This window comes from Pelodiscus sinensis, chromosome 7, assembly GCF_052426305.1.
Source record: "Pelodiscus sinensis isolate ZL-2025 chromosome 7, ASM5242630v1, whole genome shotgun sequence".
Classification (NCBI taxonomy): Eukaryota; Metazoa; Chordata; order Testudines; family Trionychidae; genus Pelodiscus; species Pelodiscus sinensis.
In genome coordinates this window covers 17,548,053-17,565,888 of record NC_143058.1, presented here as the reverse complement: position 1 = coordinate 17,565,888, position 17,836 = coordinate 17,548,053, and the positions used below count along the sequence as shown (strand labels likewise).

The following is a 17,836-nucleotide window of genomic DNA, read 5'->3' as shown; positions in this document are numbered from 1 at the left end:
TAGGACCAGAAGCTCATTCTGTGATTGGGTGGAGCATCTTAGTGGCTGCCAAACCCTCAGCACCTCTGCCAGCAGCAAGGGCCTCCTCCTCTCCCTCAGATAAGTCTGTTGTCGGCTTTCCCAGACTAGCCCACTAGATGACTTCAAAGAACACCAAGCCCTTCTCAATCAGGTTGCTGAGAATTTGGGGCTGGAAGTGCAGGAAATGGCCAAGCAGAGGGGCATCCTCATCAATGTTCTTTTTGACTCCATGCCTGCCCGGGTTCCCTCTCTGTACATGATAGAGTTCTCAAGATTGCTAAGGCTCTGAGCCAACTTTTCCGGGGGAGGGGGAGCTTCTCAATAACTTTCTCATCGTCTAGACTACATCCCTCTGTCGGCAGAGGGATGTAAATGAAGCACTTTGAAAGTGCAAATGAAGCTGGGATTTAAATATCCCATGCTTCATTTGCATAATGACATAATGGCGCTCTTTCAAAAAAGCACAATTTCGAAATTGAAACCACAGTCTAGACGCGGTTCTTTCAAAAACGGGGCACTTTTTTGAAAGATCCTGTAAGCCTGAGTTTGGGGCTGGAAGTGCAGGAAATGGCCCTGATTTCGAAAGAACCGTGTCTAGACTGCGGTTTCAATTTCAAAATAGCGCTATTTTGAAAGAGCGCCATTACGTGATTATGCAAATGAAGCACAGAATATTTAAATCCCGGCTTCATTTGCACTTTCGAAGTGCTTCATTTACATCCCTCTGCCAACAGAAGGATGTAGTCTAGACGTAGCCTTTGAGCCTGGATTACCGGCACCATTTTTCTTACGAAAAAAGCACTGACGACAGGAACCTTCAAGGAGAAGGTACACTGGGATTAGCCATTGCCACCCTTCCTTTTTTTGATTACCAGATCAGCTCGGACTCCCTAAGAGCCCTGGAATCCAAAATTGATAATTTTGAGGAGGAGCCCAAGAACAAAACCCCAGTCAACCTATTGGATCCTCCCTGCCCTTTCCTCAACTGCCTTTCCCCCTACCACTTGGTCTGGTCCCAGGTTACCTCAGATTTCTGGGTCCTAGATACAGTAACTTTGGACTATTCCCTATAGTTTATGAGTGCCCTTCCTTCCCATCCCACTGCTTAACCTGGTCTTCAGGGATCCCCCTCAGGAGCAACTCCTGGTTAAGGAAGTCAGCAAACTCCTACAGTTGGGAGCCATGGAAGCAGTTGCGTGGGGCATAGCAGGAAGAGGATGCTACTTCAGATACTTCCTAACACTGAAGGCTGTGGGGGCCTCAGACCTTTCCTGAACCTGTGTGGCCTCAGCAAGTCTCTCACGAAGTAGAATTTCTGCATGGTTTCCCTGACATCCATTACCCCTCTCTGGATCCAGGGACTGGTACACTGTTCCCAACTTAAAGGACACTTATTTTCATGCCTCCACATTCCCAAAGCACAGGCAGTTTTTCCATTTTGCAGTGGCAGGTTGCCACTTTCTGTTCACAGTGTGACTCTTTGGCCACTCCTCAGCCCCCAAAGTGTTCACAAAGTGCATGGCGCTGGTGGTGACTTACCTCAGATGTTGCAGGGGGGTGGAGGAGGCGTCCAAATCTTCCTCAATGACTGGTTTATCAAAGGCAGCTCTCAAGGCAGTTGTGGAAAAGCCTTGATCTGATATGCACCACCTGCAACAATATGGGCCCATTAATAAATACAGAAAAATCCACATTAGCGCTGGTCCAGCATATAGAATGTATCGGAGCATTTCTTGATTCCATGGATGCCAGGGCCTTCCTTCCATAAGCATGCGTTCAGGTCATGATGGATCTCATTCTCATGTGAAAAGACATCCAATCACCACGGCCCATGCTTGCCTGCAACGGATGGGCCACATGGCAGTTTGCACATATGTGGCTTTATTTACAGGATAAAGGGCTGCTTGGCGTAAGCCCAAGGGATTTCATCTTGGATCATAGCATGTATCCATCATTGCTACGAGCTGGCAAAAGAACCCCACCAGCAATTGTGTTGGCTCATTCCACAAGAGTGCAGGCATCTTTGGAAGCCTTTTTGGCTCAGGTAACCCCTGACCAATCCAAGAGATCTGTCAAGTTGCCACCTGGTTGTCTGTCCATACATTTTTGTTGCATTATGCGCTGACCCAGCAGGCACAAGACAACACTGGTTTTGGCAGAGCTGAGCAGCAAACTGCGCAATGGTGAACTCCAAGCCCATCGCCACTGATGCTGCTTGTGAGTCACCAAGGATGGAGTTGACATGAGCAAGCACTTGAAGAAGAATTTATTTCCTACCGTTCGTAACAGTTGTTCTTTAGATGTATTGCTCATGTCGATTCCAGTATACACTTGCCTGCCCCTCTGTCAGAGCTGTCAGCAAGAAGGGACTGAGAGGGCATAGATATGGACACCTGATAAACTGTGGCAACAGTGTAACACACTAGGGGTTACTACAGACGGCCCTATGAATACTCCTAAAGCAGAAATCTCCAATGGCCGTGCATGTAGGCATGCATGTGTAGCCCATACACCTTCTGGTTGTTGTTTACTGTCCCAGCTAATGGCAGAGAGTGAGAGAATGAGAATGAGCTTGCTGTACTAGCTACTAGCCAACTGGCTTTTAGCTCATGCAGTAGAGGCTCATGCACTAAGTTACAGAGATCCCAGGTTCGATTCCCCTTGTCAGCATTACACACATATCTATTGGAACTATAGTTACAAAAGTTTGGTGACTATTTTTTTTTAAATATTAGTGATGATATTGTGAGTGAGAGTAGGTCATGGGAGCCAGAATGGGTAAGAAACCACAAAGGTTATAGTAACATGGTTATAATGTATTCACACTTGAACAGTTCCTCTAATCAATTGTAAAACTTTGTGTTAACTATTTAAATCAAATTACCTGTTCTAGAGGATCTGAAAGAAATGGTTGATTAGGAGGGACTGGAATGAGTAGAAGGGTCATGACTTAATGGACCAGGTTTGGAAAGGGTTTTTGTTGCATGAGAAAAGACATGAAGATGAGTTTGAGGAAAGGAAATCAAGGGGGCACCGGGACAGGTATTACTGATGTTCCATTGATTTCAGCAGCATAGCAGTGGGACAAGACACAGGAAAAACAGGGAGTCCAGAAAATGTTAAGGATGTAACAGAAACTCATTAAAGCAACAATGATTTATAAATAAGGCTGAAATGTGGCTCCTGCCAAGAACTCTCTTTGACTGGTCTCTGATGTTCCACTGTGCCAAGGAAAACATATCATATTGGTTTCCCACCCACCTTTTTTGGAGCATTTCCTCTCTGCCAATTTGTGATTGGTGGGTTGGTGTCTCCCTCTCTCATAGCTTCTCGTACCAGTCCATACAGTAGTGGCAATCCGTTGCTCTCTCTCTTTCTCTCTCTCTCTCTTTCATGCCCTCTCAAAAATAAACCCATTCTTTGTCCCCCTCCTCTTATTTTTTTCTTTTTTTAAATGTTGATTTCAAAGGATTTTTTTCTTTCCCATTTTCCATTCTCCTCACCTAATTGATCCATATGCTTTTTGCTCCATTCTTCAAAAGTTGCATGACTTTCACATTCTGCTTCTGGTGGGAGGTGTTCAAAATGGGGCTGGACCACATCTTTTGCAGATGAGTTCTCTGGTGTGAGTGCAAAAACAAACTTTGGGCAGGTGAGCTACTTCTGAGCCAGTACCAATATAAACTTAAGCTGCTTCACTGGCTGGCTACGGGGTTAATGTGGGTGTAGGGTGGGGAGATAGAATCATAGAATACTAGGACTGGAAGGGACCTCGAGAGGACATCGAGTCCAGTCCCCTGCCACCATGGCAGGACCAAATACTGTCTAGACCATCCCTGATAGACATTTATCTAACCTACTCCTAAATATCTCCAGAAATGGGGATTCCACAACCTCCCTGGGCAATTTATTCCAGTGTTTAACCACCCTGACAGTTAGGAACTTTTTCCTAATGTCCAACCTAAACCTCCCTTGCTGCAGTTTAAGCCCATTGCTGCTTGTTCTATCCTCAGAGGCCAAGGTGAACAAGTTTTCTCCCTCCTCCTTATGACACCCTTTTAGCTACCTGAAAACGGCTATCATGTCCCCCCTCAGTCTTCTCTTTTCTAAAGTAAACAAGCCCAGTTCTTTCAGCCTTCCTTCATAGGTCATGTTCTCTAGACCTTTAATCATTCTTGTTGCTCTTCTCTGGACCCTCTCCAATTTCTCCACATCTTTCTTGAAATGTGGTGCCCAGAACTGGACACAATACTCCAACTGAGGCCTAACCAGTGCAGAGTAGAGCAGAAGAATAACTTCTCGTGTCTTGCTCACAACACACCTGTTAATGCATCCCAGAATCATGTTTGCTTTTTTTTCAACAGCATCACACTGCTGACTCATATTCAGCTTGTGGTCCACTATAAGCCCTAGATCCCTTTCTGCCGTACTCCCTCCTAGACAGTTGCTTCCCATTCTGTATGTGTGAAACTGATTGTTTCTTCCTAAGTGGAGTACTATGCATTTGTCTTTATTAAACTTCATCCTGTTTACCTCAGACCATTTCTCCAATTTGTCTAGATCATTTTGAATTATGACCAGAGCAGTCGCAACCCCTCCCAGCTTGGTATCATCTGCAAACTTAATAAGCTTACTTTCTATGCCAATATCTAAACCGTTGATGAAGATATTGAACAGAGCCGGTCCCAAAACAGACCCCTGAGGAACCCCACTTATTATACCTTTCCAACAGGATTGTGAACCATTAATAACTACTCTCTGAGTACGGTTATCCAGCCAGTTATTCACCCACCTTATAGTAGTATTTACCTAGTTTATTGATAAGAATATCATGCGAGACCGTATCAAATGCCTTACTAAAGTCTAGGTATACCACATCCACCACTTCTCCTGACTCCACAAGATGATTTACAAGGAGCTCCCCACAGCATGTTTACAGTGCTTAGAGTGGGTGCAGTTGCCTACTCCCTCCCAGACTTGTCTGGCACCACTAATAGAACCAAGCCCAAAATGAAAAACACACACTTATGACAAAATTCAGCCTTAATCATTAATTTCTTGGCATTTAAATTAGAAATTTTCTTTGCTTGTTTGTTTTTCATCAGTGCTGTAATTCTTAATGTAAATTTGGTGAGTGACTTAATAATACATTGTTTTACTTAACTAGTTGATTATTGCCTGAGAAGAATCTTTTTTAATAGGAGATTTGTGAGATTTTTGTTTGCTTCCAGTGAAATAACAACTTATTTTATTATTCAAACCAGACTTACTTCATGCTGTTTTCAATAAGATATTTAATAAATATGTAAATTTTAAAATTAATTTACTGCATACATTTGTCAGAGTGACTTTTGAACTGACAAAAGTTTGATGGATTGTAAAATTATCCCCCTAAAAATCATCAGACATAGTAAACAGAATTTATCAACCTCTGGTAATTTTACAGCTTTTTCTTCATCTTATCTTCTGTTAGGATCTCACTTAAAATTGATTATAATACAGAGTATTTCTAGAGCCATAATTCATTCATAGATTAATTAGATTTTAGGTTAATATCCCATCATAGTATGGGACATGAGCCAGCAGAGTGTTTTCCAGTTTTTACAGAGCTGCAGTAGAGAAACCTTGATTATTGTTCCCATGTGGCCTAAACCACCAAAACTAATCACTAATCAAATTCAAACCAAATAAGATGGAACATCCTTCATAGCATTTATTTTCTAGCTGGTTTACTCTGAGTACTTTATTGATACAACCAGGTAGACTGAAATGTACTTTAAACATTGCAAGAGTCATTTCTCCCCTTACTTAAATCTTGGGGTGTTTTTCAGCCTTGACTGTTCTCATTTTTGTATGTGCACTGTTCTGGTCTTTGTGTGTGTCCCTCTGTAGCTTCTGCCACCCCTTCCCACAAATTTTCTAGGTTCCAGAACAAGTAAATTGGTTGCAGGAGTTTTAAAACTGTGAATGTGAAATATACTTATGTCCAGGGTTCAACTACTGATGGATTAAGTATAGGTTTCAATATGGGCAGAGATTCCTGTTTTTGTTTGATTTCAATGAGTTCTCACAAATGCTATGATCTTAATACAAGCTGAAGTGGCAAGAAGAACCACTAAGCCAACATCCCTTTTTAAGTCTCAAGTCTCTCCCTGACCCACTGTGGATGCAAGAGAACAATTGCATTTCCTTTGCACAGAGAGGACATGTTACAAAGAGAATGCATACAGTAGGAAGAGAGTTACACTTCCATGGAAGTTTCGAGAGCCCAGAGTTGCCAATTGGGAGACTGGCCAATGGAATTCCAAGTAATCAGATTCTCCAGATAAAACACTTCACCTGGACATAGTAATTTTAAGAGCTAAAGTGAAAGGGAACTGAGGAGATTCTTGCTCCTAAGAACAACCCTCACAAAAAGCCTGTTAATTTCTGCTTTGTAGTGCTTAGTGGCAAATCCTGCTTCCAAAAGTGCAGGTGTGAACTGCCTGCTGTCAGAGAAACCTGTGTAGTTCTGCTGCCCAAAGGAGGTGGGATTTGGTGGGGGAGTGGAGGAGGGAACACAGGATATGCTCATATTCACCAGTTCACCCATTTTCAAACACTATCTTGTGTACTGCTGCACAGGAAGCCTCTGCAGTAAGAGCCTCTACATCATATAGGTGGTATGCATATGCCTGGTCCATAGTGGCCATTCCAGCAATTTAAATGGAGAATCTCCTGGGAATCCTCTTTATAGCCCTGTGAGTAGGCCTGCCAGTGCGTGGAGGCAAAGGGTCCTCTTTCCCCAGGGCCCAGCAATTCTAAAGAGCCCAGGGCTCCAGCTGCTGCCACAGTAGCAGAGGTAGCCAGAGCCCAAGACCCTTTAGAATTGCTACTGTAGTGCCAGGTGGCATGCTCCAGAGCCGGTACACTGCACAGTCCAGGTGGCACTGAAAGCTGGCTGACCCAGCTCCACCGTTGCTGCCCAAGGCCCTACCCCTTCTAGGAGCGTGGAGCTGGCTCCCCACACACATGTTGCCCAGGGGGCTGACAGTCCTGTCAGCCCTCTTGCCTGTGAAGAAAGATGCTGTCTTTCTTCCCTTTGCAAATCTCCTGCCATACAGTCAAGCTCCTTGTGCTGGGCACTGTGTTAGGATTGTCTCCCTCAGTGTATAAGGACTGGCTACTTTTCATAGCAAGTAGAAGAGGACTGTTTCTGTCCCATCTCTTCATGGTGCTGACTGCTCCTGATGCTGCTACTTGAAAACTGTTATTTCTACCTCTGCAGCTTCTGTCTCTTTCCTGTTGGGTCAGGTGGTACACCCTGGATGTTCACAGGCTAACATGAAGAGAATCTAGTTCAGATGCCCAAATGGGAGGGTTACTAGAGCAGAAAATAATTACCTAGCACCAGTTACTCTTCACTACTGTGTCTTAAAGGAGGCATTGTGCAGTGGAATCCTGTTTTCCATCAGTACAGTGGGTTACTCACACTGAGACAGTAAAGGACTCAGACATAAGTGGAGAGTGAGGGGAGAAATTTCTTTGTAATTACCAAAATAAATAGAAAGCCAAAGGTGGAACATGAAGACAGATAAGTGTGTGACTAATGCTTATGAAAAAGAATTTGAGAACAGTTCAGCCTTGTAGAAAGTTCACCGCTTTTATGGTGAGAGTTACTAAAGATTATATTTCATATGTGCGGATCATGCGTCCATTGGACTCCATGGGAGTTTGCCATTGGCCTCTATGTGGCCAAGCCCTCTAAGAGACACATTGTGAATTATCTTGTCAAAATAACTTGTTTGAACTAGCTCTTAGAGTTTCGTTCCTTATTCAGTTCTAGCCAGGATACTGGTTTTAAAAAGAAATGTTTTTAACAAATAGTAAATTTGAATTAAATAACTAGGCTATCCCCGTTTTATCCCTTCCCTGTTTAAGCTACCAAACAGGCTTTCATGCACCTCCACAGAACAGAAATCTGAATATTTAAATACCATACATTGAATAAAAAACTGATTAAGAAGCTAACAGGTAAAAGCATGTAATTTATGTATTCTTTTACTAACGGGATATTCAGTGGGTTATCATTGGCTACATACAGCTAAAAAATTCTGTTTAGAAGCAATCTTGAACTTTTAGATGGTTTTGTAGAGTAAGATAGCTCTAAGCAACTTAGTTTGGCTTTTCAGTCTGAAAATATTTTATTGTACATTTTCCATTTACTAGAAAATCAGAATAATTTTATTAGTTCTCTCCATGAGTAATTGTACATTGATTTCTGAAATACAAAGTTTATCCTGTGTGTCTTGTATTAATTTTCACTCTTTCTGATGCTAAAATCTAAAGTTTCAGTCTCCTTTCCCAACATAAATATTTGTTCCTTAATTTTGGTAATGACTCTGTGATTGAGGTTGATAATGTCACTATTATCTACTGAATTTCCTCCAGGAGAAGCAGAATTGGTGATTCCAGATCTGTTGACAGTTTGTGGCCTTACTTACTCGCTGGAGAAAGCAGCAGTGTTTAGGTTTTTTAATGTCTCTGGTCACAGTGGTCTGCACACCTGTTTGTTCTTATGTTGTTACTGACATCATTTTCTACTAAATTCCACTCAAATTATTCTCTCCTCTTCCACCGTCAACCACACTTTGCTTGTGTACTGTTTATGCATCCAGTTGCCATCATGGAATTTGAAAGGACCTTGAGAGATCATCTACTCCAGTCCCCTGAATTCATGGTAGAACCAAGTACTACCAACACCAGTGGTGGGCAATCTCTGGCATCCCATGTCTGCACCTTCCACCATGCACCTCTCATGTACTGGGGGACTGGAAGCCTGCAATTCCTACTCCTCTGCCTCCCCCCTCTCTTCCAGCCCTTTTGGAGCACCATGAATCTCTTCATTCTTGTTCTGTTCCTGCCCTTCCCCCACCCTCCCAGAGCTTGAAAACCACGAATCAGCTGTAGTGAGGGAGGGGTGCAGACGGGGGAGCACTTGTGGAACCCCAGTGTGCTGCAAGTTGCCTACCACTGTATTTCAATCACGTGGCCCACTGAGATGAAGGAGGGTCACTCACATGACCCACTCACTAGCCTTGGTTGCCCGTCTGCACCATTCCTAACAAATGTTTTTGTAACTTGCCCTTTAAAATCTTCAGTAACGGAGATTCCACAACTGCCCTAGGCAATTTATTCTAGACTTTAACCGCCCCGACAGTTAGGACATTTTTCCTAATGTCCAACCTAAACCATCCTTGCCGAAATTTAAACCCATTGCTTCTTGTCCTACCCTCAGAGGTCAAGGAGAACAATATGCTCCCTGGTCCTTGTCACCATCATTTATGTACTTGAGAACTGTTATGTCCCCTGTCAATCTTCATGCTGTGCTAAGAAATACAGATATCTTTGTAATACTTTGGCACATGCAGTTTCTTACCAGATCAGAAATGTTTCAGAATCTGAAAATCTTGGGTTCTAAAAATAGGCAAAAGAGGAGGCAACAAAGGGGTGGGATATATCAAATGCAGTTTATATACAAACAGTCTGCTATCTCACAGAGGCTTGTCGTGAGAAAGAAAGCATCTAGACTACAACCAGTACTTTTGAAAAAGCAAGCGCTTTTTTGAAAGAGAGCACCCAGGCAGTCTGGATGATCTCTTTTGAAAAAGCACAGTTTGCATTACATAGCGCCTTTTTTTTAAAAAAAAAGGCGTTATTCCTCACAAAATGAGGTTTTCCGCGGTTGAAAAAACTGCTGCGTTCTTTCAATTTACTTTTGAAAGAACTTGGTAGCAGTCTAGAAGGAGGGGAAGTTTTTTCGAAAAAAGGCCACTTTAGTCTAGACACACCCAGAAGGGTTATAATCTTGCTTGTTAAACTGTGAAGGTAATATTGTTGGTATACAATATCTGCTGTTATAATGCTTACATTCCTAGGGGCAACATGATACTGGGCACAGTATTCATTTTGAGTAACTGAATCTACTTAATCATGCCTTAAAAACAGATAAACATCTAGCCCTATTAGGAAAATTGTATTTTAGACACATATGGTTCTATTCCCTATTCATTAGGCAGTATCTTTTACCTTCCACGTTATACAAGAATTCAAACCACCATAATACCCCACACAACTCCACAGCAAGTTATTCATCAATAGCCATTTTGTCCAGGTCTGCAGGTGTGAGTCACGCAGAGCTCATGCTAATGAGCTTTATTTTCCCTAAGGTAATTTATTTACAGTGTAGAAGGACCAAAATTATTCTCCTTGTCACAAAAATGTAAATATTTATGTAGAACATTACTCTTCTATACATAGATATGGCATGCAAGTTTCTGGCTCTGTTAACAGTATCATTAAGCTGCACATAATACCATATGTAGAATACTTTAACCTAAGTGTATATTGTTTTCTCATAAAATGATGAACAGATCAATAATTTCACAAATACTCCATATCAATGCAATTTTTTCTTGAGGCAGGAAATAGAGGGCTTCTTATTATTTAGCTTGAAAGTCTGATAGGGTTCCTTTGAGAAGGTCATTGTCTGCTACAGCAAAATAATCATGGGATTTCTGTTCAAGCAGGAAAAAGAAAAATGATTCATTATTTCAAAAATTATTTTACTGTCAGTCTAGAAAATAGATGAAAGCTTCTGACAATATATAAGGGAGAACAAGGCTTAACTTATTATTTAAGGTTACGCTTTAAAGAGAAAAAAGTTCAAACATTACATTTTTAGCTCTGCTGTAATATAACAGAGGTCATGCAGTTACAACTTTCACCTTTGTAGTTTCCTGAATGTGATTGTACCACTATTTTCACTGTAGAGTTTTACCTGTCCACCTAATGTTCTCATCCATTTGGCTAAATGAGATCTGGAGACTGTTCACTTTCTATTGAGAAACGACCGATGCATTCTGTCCCTTTCTGTCTGGCTAATGGAAAACTACTGTACCTCAGCTCAAAGTGAAAGTGAACCTTTTCCTTCCAAACTTTGCCATGCAACACAAAATGGTCCTGAACTTGGTCTCACTTATAATGGTGTTGCAGTAGTGTAATTCCATTGATGTCAGAGGAGTTACTCCTGATTTACACAGGTGTACCTTTGATCAGAATCTGGCCCTCTGTCCTCAAAACACCTTTTTTATTAGAGGAAACTGTGTATATAGTAAAGGTGTCCTACTAACAATGCAATAGAGTAGTTTGTAACAAATAAAGTGGTGCATCTGTGTCTTTTACTGCGTAATCCTATTGTATAATAAATGCAAAACAGTTGTTATAACAACTACAGGACATCAAGATTGATAAAACTCTGAATTTTAAATGATAAACAGCACAGACTATGAGATCAATATGACCTTGGTTACAAACAGGCAGACTAACTTATGGAATTAAAAAAATGTAAAAAGCTAGAAAATTGTTTTGCCTTGTGGTATAGTTTTAAATAATAATATAAAAAAATCAAAAGCAAGCATACTTGATATCTCCTATTAGGGGTTAGATCTGAAATGAAAGACCTTGAGTTATACAATTAAGTATTGATTTTGTTGATCTATATTTAATTCTCATAGCAATTTAGTTGTTTTTACACAGGAGTGTTTTGCAGATATATGTTGCTTGGAGCAATACTCCTTTTGCTTTTGTGCTAATCTAAAAACTAAATTGCTCAGTGCATGCAAGGTAAAAGTAAGGTTTGTTTTATTCTAGTGTGTAACTGATTCTGAGTCCCTTAAACTACAGTTTAACTAAACTTAGACCTATTCGGTATTTTCATTAGTAATTTGGGTGCTCCTACAAGCCCAGTCTGGCTGGAAGGCACTGCCTCAGTACCACAGTGGTAGCAACCACAGGAGGTGGTAGAAGTGGACATGAATTATTTTCAGCAGCCATAGCTCTTCCTTCACTTTCCCTATTTCTGTTTGCTAGCCCTAGTCCAAGGAGTGCATTTGTGGCTTGTCCCTAAGCAATTGGGACATAGGGAAAAGAGGCTCCTTGCACCACTGGCCCCTCATCATCTGGCCCGATGACTTTTTTAATTAGAATGTGCATTATGAATTCTTTGTGTAGTAAAGTAGGAATATTCAATATATATGTCCAATATTTAAATGTGCATGCAAGTTAACTTTGTTTTCTTTATTTTTTGCTCTAAGGTACATTACTTTTGAGTTTAGCTCATCTAAACTACAGAACATAGGGTGTAGCCAAAATGAAAAAGTATTCTGATTCATGACCACAGTTTATCTCCGTGTAGATTCATAGACTTTAAGGTCAGAAGGGCCCATCATGATCATCTGACTTCCTGGACATCACTATCCACAGAACCTAAGCAACCCACTCCTGTAATAAACCCCTAACTTCCGGCTGAGCTACTGACATCCTCAAATCATGATTTAAAGGCTTCAAATTACAGAGTATCCACCCTTTACACTAGTAAACCTTCAAATGGTCCACGCTGCAGAGGAACAATGTACATTGCAATCAATGTAAATTGATTTCTAATTAATTTCTGTAGTATCTGGACTTAGATTCTCTCTTCTTCCTCTTCCTGCAACTGTGTACCACTATCAGGTAGTGTCTGGCTGAGGATTCCTGTGGACCAGGGGAGCTGTTGTAAAGTGGAAAAGCCAGCTCCAGTGTGTATGTTCCAGTTGCCCATACACACACTGATAGAGTGTGCTGCGATGGAGCACAGCATACGTACATAACACCAGTTCACAATTGTAATATTGTCCCACTGAGCTCCTAGCCAGTTGGCATTAACTGGAAGGCTGTGTCTAGACTGGCCAGTTTTTCCGGAACATCAGCCACTTTTCCGGAAAAACTTGCCAGCTGTCTACACTGACCGCTTGAATTTCCGCAAAAGCACTGACTTCCTACTGTAAGAAATCAGTGCTTCTTGCGGAAATACTATTCTGCTCCCATTCAGGAAAAAGTCCCTTTTGCGCAAAGCTTTTGCGCAAAAGGGCCAGTGTAGACAGCTCAGATTTGTTTTCCACAAAAAAGCCCCGATCGCGAAAATGGCGATCGGGGCTTTTTTGTGGAAAAGCGCGCCTAGATTGGCACAGATGCTTTTCCGCAAAAAGTGCTTTTGCGGAAGAGCGTCCGTGCCAATCTAGACGCTCTGTTCTGAAAATGCTTTTAATGGAAAAGTTTTCCGTTAAAAGCATTTCTGGAAAATCATGCCAATCTAGACGCAGCCGAAGAGTCTGGAGTTGATCGAACTTAAAACAATAGGCCATGGATGCTGCAAAGGTACCATAAGAATCAAGAAGGCTGAAAGTGCTCCCTGACAGCGCCTTCTGTACTGACTCGGTACACAGTCTGTGCCTGTATCTCTTGTATTTTCATCTGGGTGAATTTAATGTTTGTGAAAAGGCACTGGCTAGGCTGACCACCTTGGAGGATAAACCTGTGTGTTTACCCCAGAATAAGTACAGTGTGGTCAGCAGAAGTTCTCCCCACTGAACCTGCCTTGGCCCTGGGCCCTCAACTGGGAGCTATGTTTTGAGTAAGAATGTAGTTCAGTTTCCATTTCCATTCCTTTGCTCATATTGACATATTGGTGAAAGGAATGCTTGTTCACTATTTTCACATAGTTGTTTAGATATGTTTCTGATAGTAATAACACTTAGTCATTATACCTGAACTATATTTGATTTGAACTGAGCTGTATGAAGCCTGTGTATACCATTACAATATACTGAAAGGCTATGTATATCATTACCAAATCCCTGAGCCATCCAGTTTCTCTGAATATTTTATCTCTCTGCTATCCCACTGAAGGACCCTTATCAGCCTCAGAAGATACTGATTCACTCTAGAACTAACATCAAAAGTGCATTAGTAAATTAATGACTGAAACATGAGCAAAGCTAACCTCTTTGGGCCAAAGTCTTCTTTGTTACATATGTGCTACTCCATTGAAGTCAGGAATAGATCAAAATGCATGTAGCTGAGAACAGAATTTGATGAGTTATGTCTATTATTTACCAACATATCCTAATAATATTTTTAGTGATGTCCTTTTGTTTCACATATCAGCTTTTGTAAGCTGCCATGAAAACTGAGAAATATAATGTATTCTATATCCAAATAACCTACTGCTATACACCTTCCATAACTACTGGGTGGGTTATTAAAGGACAAAAGGATTCTTTCTTGATAATAAAATACTGCATTTTGGCCTTTAAAAAGTGGATATTTTTCATTATTCTGAGACAGACACAGTAGAGGTCCTCCCAAAAATTATTGTGCTTAAATTTTTTCTGGGTGGAGGAGATTTGGATGTAATTAAATTTATTTCCAGAAATATCATATTGTAACATTTTGCCCAACAGTATTAAGAATTACATGATTTCTTATTCTGAGGTTAACATAATATATTAATATGATAGGCAAGCACAATTCTCCTGCAAATTAAACTGTAGGGCTACTTCTAAACTACATCCCTTTTTCAGAAAAGGGATGTAAATTAGACGTATCACAATTACTAATGAAGCGGGAATTAAAATCTCCCGTGCTTCATTAGCATAAAAATAGCTGCCGCTTTTTTTCGGCACAGAGCTTTGTCAGAGAAAAGTGCCAGTCTAGACGCTGATCTTTCGAAAAATAAAGACTTTTCCGAAAGATCCCTTATGCCTCTTGAAAGAAGGGATAAGGAATCTTTCAGAAAAGGCTTTATTTTTCAAAAGATCAGCGTCTAGGCTGTTGCTTTTCTCCGACAAAGCTCCGTGCTGAAAAAAAGCGGCAGCCACTTTTATGTTAATGAAGCGCGGGAAATTTAAATCCTCGCTTCATTAGCAATTGCGATACATCTAATTTACATCCCTTTTCCGAAAAAGGGATGTAGTCTAGACATAGTCTAGTGAGGGTATTCATCATAAAGAATTTGTCTAATACATTAATGTATGATTCTTTTTTAATTGTTCCTACGCCATTCCCATACTCCCCAATTTACATTTCCTTTATATACTTGCTGTTATATAAAGATTGCATTGGGAGACTGATGATATCTGGGGGTTTTCCTTAAAGCTCCAGTTCCTGGAGAACTGTTATTACATGAAAATCTCCACTTTTACTTTAAAGCAAAGTGTCTAGCCCTAGAATGAGGCTTATAAACATGAACCCTAATGGCACAATACCTAATGACAAATAAAAAGAATACAAAATGTAGTGTTTAAAAAAAACCCTCCAGATTTTTAAGACAGTCTTATGATTTTGATTCTCACTCAAGATTGACAACTTGGAGTTGGCAATACTGAACACTGTTCAAAAGAGAAATCTAGAAAGAGAAGACATGTATTATACAAAATGAAAACAGTGCATCAGCTGAAAAGGAAAGGTTAAAAAAAAACCTTTACATATCACCCCAATGCTATCAGTAAATCACACATCTTTGCTCATTCAGGATTGCAATAGTGAATTAAAAAAAAATACCCAGACCATCTTCTGAAACCATTGACCTTGGTATTAATTTATATATATATATATATATATATATATATATATATATATATAATCATATGTCATAAAATATCTTTAACTTGTTCACGAAAACAAATGCTTTTATCTCATTTTCAATAATAAACACTAAGTGAGGGAATGACAACTTCCCAGTCCTTATGATCACATGTGTTCCAATTGTCAGGAACACATAAAACACCTTTCCTTCCTTTCTAATTCCCTTTGTATAATAGTAGGTACTATATCTACATAAAACGTGTGTGTATCGAATTTAAAACTATAAAGCCATTACAGTATTTACTTGGCATTTCAATTTCACTTGGTTCAGTGAATTAGTTAAAATTTGGTGTGGCTACCTTTCTTCCCCATAATTTTTTTAGTATAGTTTATTTGTTGTGACCCCTTCCTAATATTAAATACCTAATGTTAAATGGTGTGATTATACTGATGTACTATTTTGCATTGTATATTGCATGAGGATATAAGCTATTGAGGTTCAGCATATGCTACTCAGCTAACTGGATATCCATCTCTGTGACTTACACAATCTTTCAGACTATCCAGAGCTTTTGCTGTTATTTTAACAGTGTATAACACACACTTATTCGAAATAGCTCTATGCAGAGAATCCATGCATACACTGTAGCTCTTGCCACCAAATAAAAGGTGACATCCCCCATTAAAACCCATGAGAGTTTTTCCATTTACCTAAAAGATCCAGAATTTCACACAAAGCCTCATGTTTATCTCTCCATGTCTACATCCAAACATCCCCATTTAATTTATCTAAAGCAAAGCTGAATGTTGGGGAAAAGGAAAAGCCATGTGATTCAAATTTAGAAATCAATAGCTCATGTAATATTTCAGATGTAGATAGGTTGGAAGACAAGAGGCACTGTGTAATTGTTTTAAAGATGACATGCATAAGGATCATTTCATTCAGTCTACATGCAGTGTTCTATATCATTAATACTGTACAGCATTGTGTAAGGGAAAACTGAAATTACAGGGAAATTTAAGACAGTAACTTCCAAATTTTGATTTTGACTGGAAAACTGTGGGTTACATCCCTCCTCTTTTAGGGTATGTCTACACTACAGGACAATGTTGAATTAAGATTCGCATCTTCAGCTATGTGAATTGCATAGCTGAAGTCGAAGTAGCTTAACTCAACTTTTTGGTGCTGCCCACGCTGCAGGAAGTTGAAAGGAGAACACTCTCCCTTCAATTTCCCTTATTCCCATAATAATTTCCCTTATTCCCTACATCCCAAGCAGGATGACCAATATTGACCGGAGTGCCCCTTTCAGTTTGAACTAGACCCACTAATTCGACCCCTGGCAGATTGACAGTGGCAGCTTCTATTGTTCTCTGTTATGTAGACATACCCTTGGGAACAGTGGTAAGGACCACAGTTTTGTGTCTCATCCCAAAAATGGTACTTGCAGTAATACCAGTCCCATTTGAAATACGCATGGGATGCACTCACAATTGGACCAAAGAGAAGAGACCCACATGCTATGTCACCAACATTACTTCTAGCTTCATTTAAAGTTTTCCGAAAGGGCTCATCCAAATTCTAACATGGGTAGCAATATTAAGTCTGTAAGAGCTGACAAGTTCACAGTCTATGCTGGGATGGTTTCATTCTCCTCCTCCCCCTGCATTTTTTTAGATATTGAGTAGTTTAAAAAAAAAGAGCATCTTCCTATATCTGTTCTGTCTTCCCATTGCCCAAGATCTCTAAGGCTAAATAAATGCAACAGGAAGAAAGCATGCTGTATTTTAAACCTTAATCTTTTCCACAGACCCTGATGACTAGTTAAAATTGTGTGTTTAATCACCCAGGATCTCCGACTTCTGGTCGAGCTGTACTCTTGGGTGAGCCTGAACTATCCATCTAAACCAAGCAACAGTGTTTGTTCTTGGATTGCCAATAGTATATTGATCTAGTCATTGCTGCTTAATACTAATACTGAAATGAAGAATGACTGTAACTGAGATAGCACACCTCATTTAACAATGGGTATTTAAAAACCTTAGCACCCTTAGTCTCCAAGAAGCCCTTCAAATGTGGAATGTTATTTTTTATATTATCTGTAATATGAGATAAAAAAGACTGTATGTGAAAGACAGGTCATTTTTATTGAACTTTTCCCTAAACCACTGATAAACTAGTTTGAAAAGATATTTGAAAAGAGCTGTAGCCAACAAAGTGATGCAATTACACTTGTATAATACTACTGTGATTTTTTTAATATAATGTGCTAATACATTGTTCAGTGTTTCATTTGGTATAGTTTCAACAGAATTACACCACTTCCCAAAGTAGATCTAGCCAATATCTGATTGATTCTGGTCAGTGGGG

At 40.1% G+C, this 17,836-nt stretch overlaps 1 protein-coding gene across 10 annotated transcripts in view; it reads left to right on the top strand.

The window, feature by feature from the left end:
- The window catches only part of NCKAP5 (NCK associated protein 5), a 659,073-nt gene that overhangs the window by 639,050 nt on the left and 2,187 nt on the right, over window positions 1–17,836 (top strand). The gene's annotated exons all lie outside the window — the stretch shown is intronic.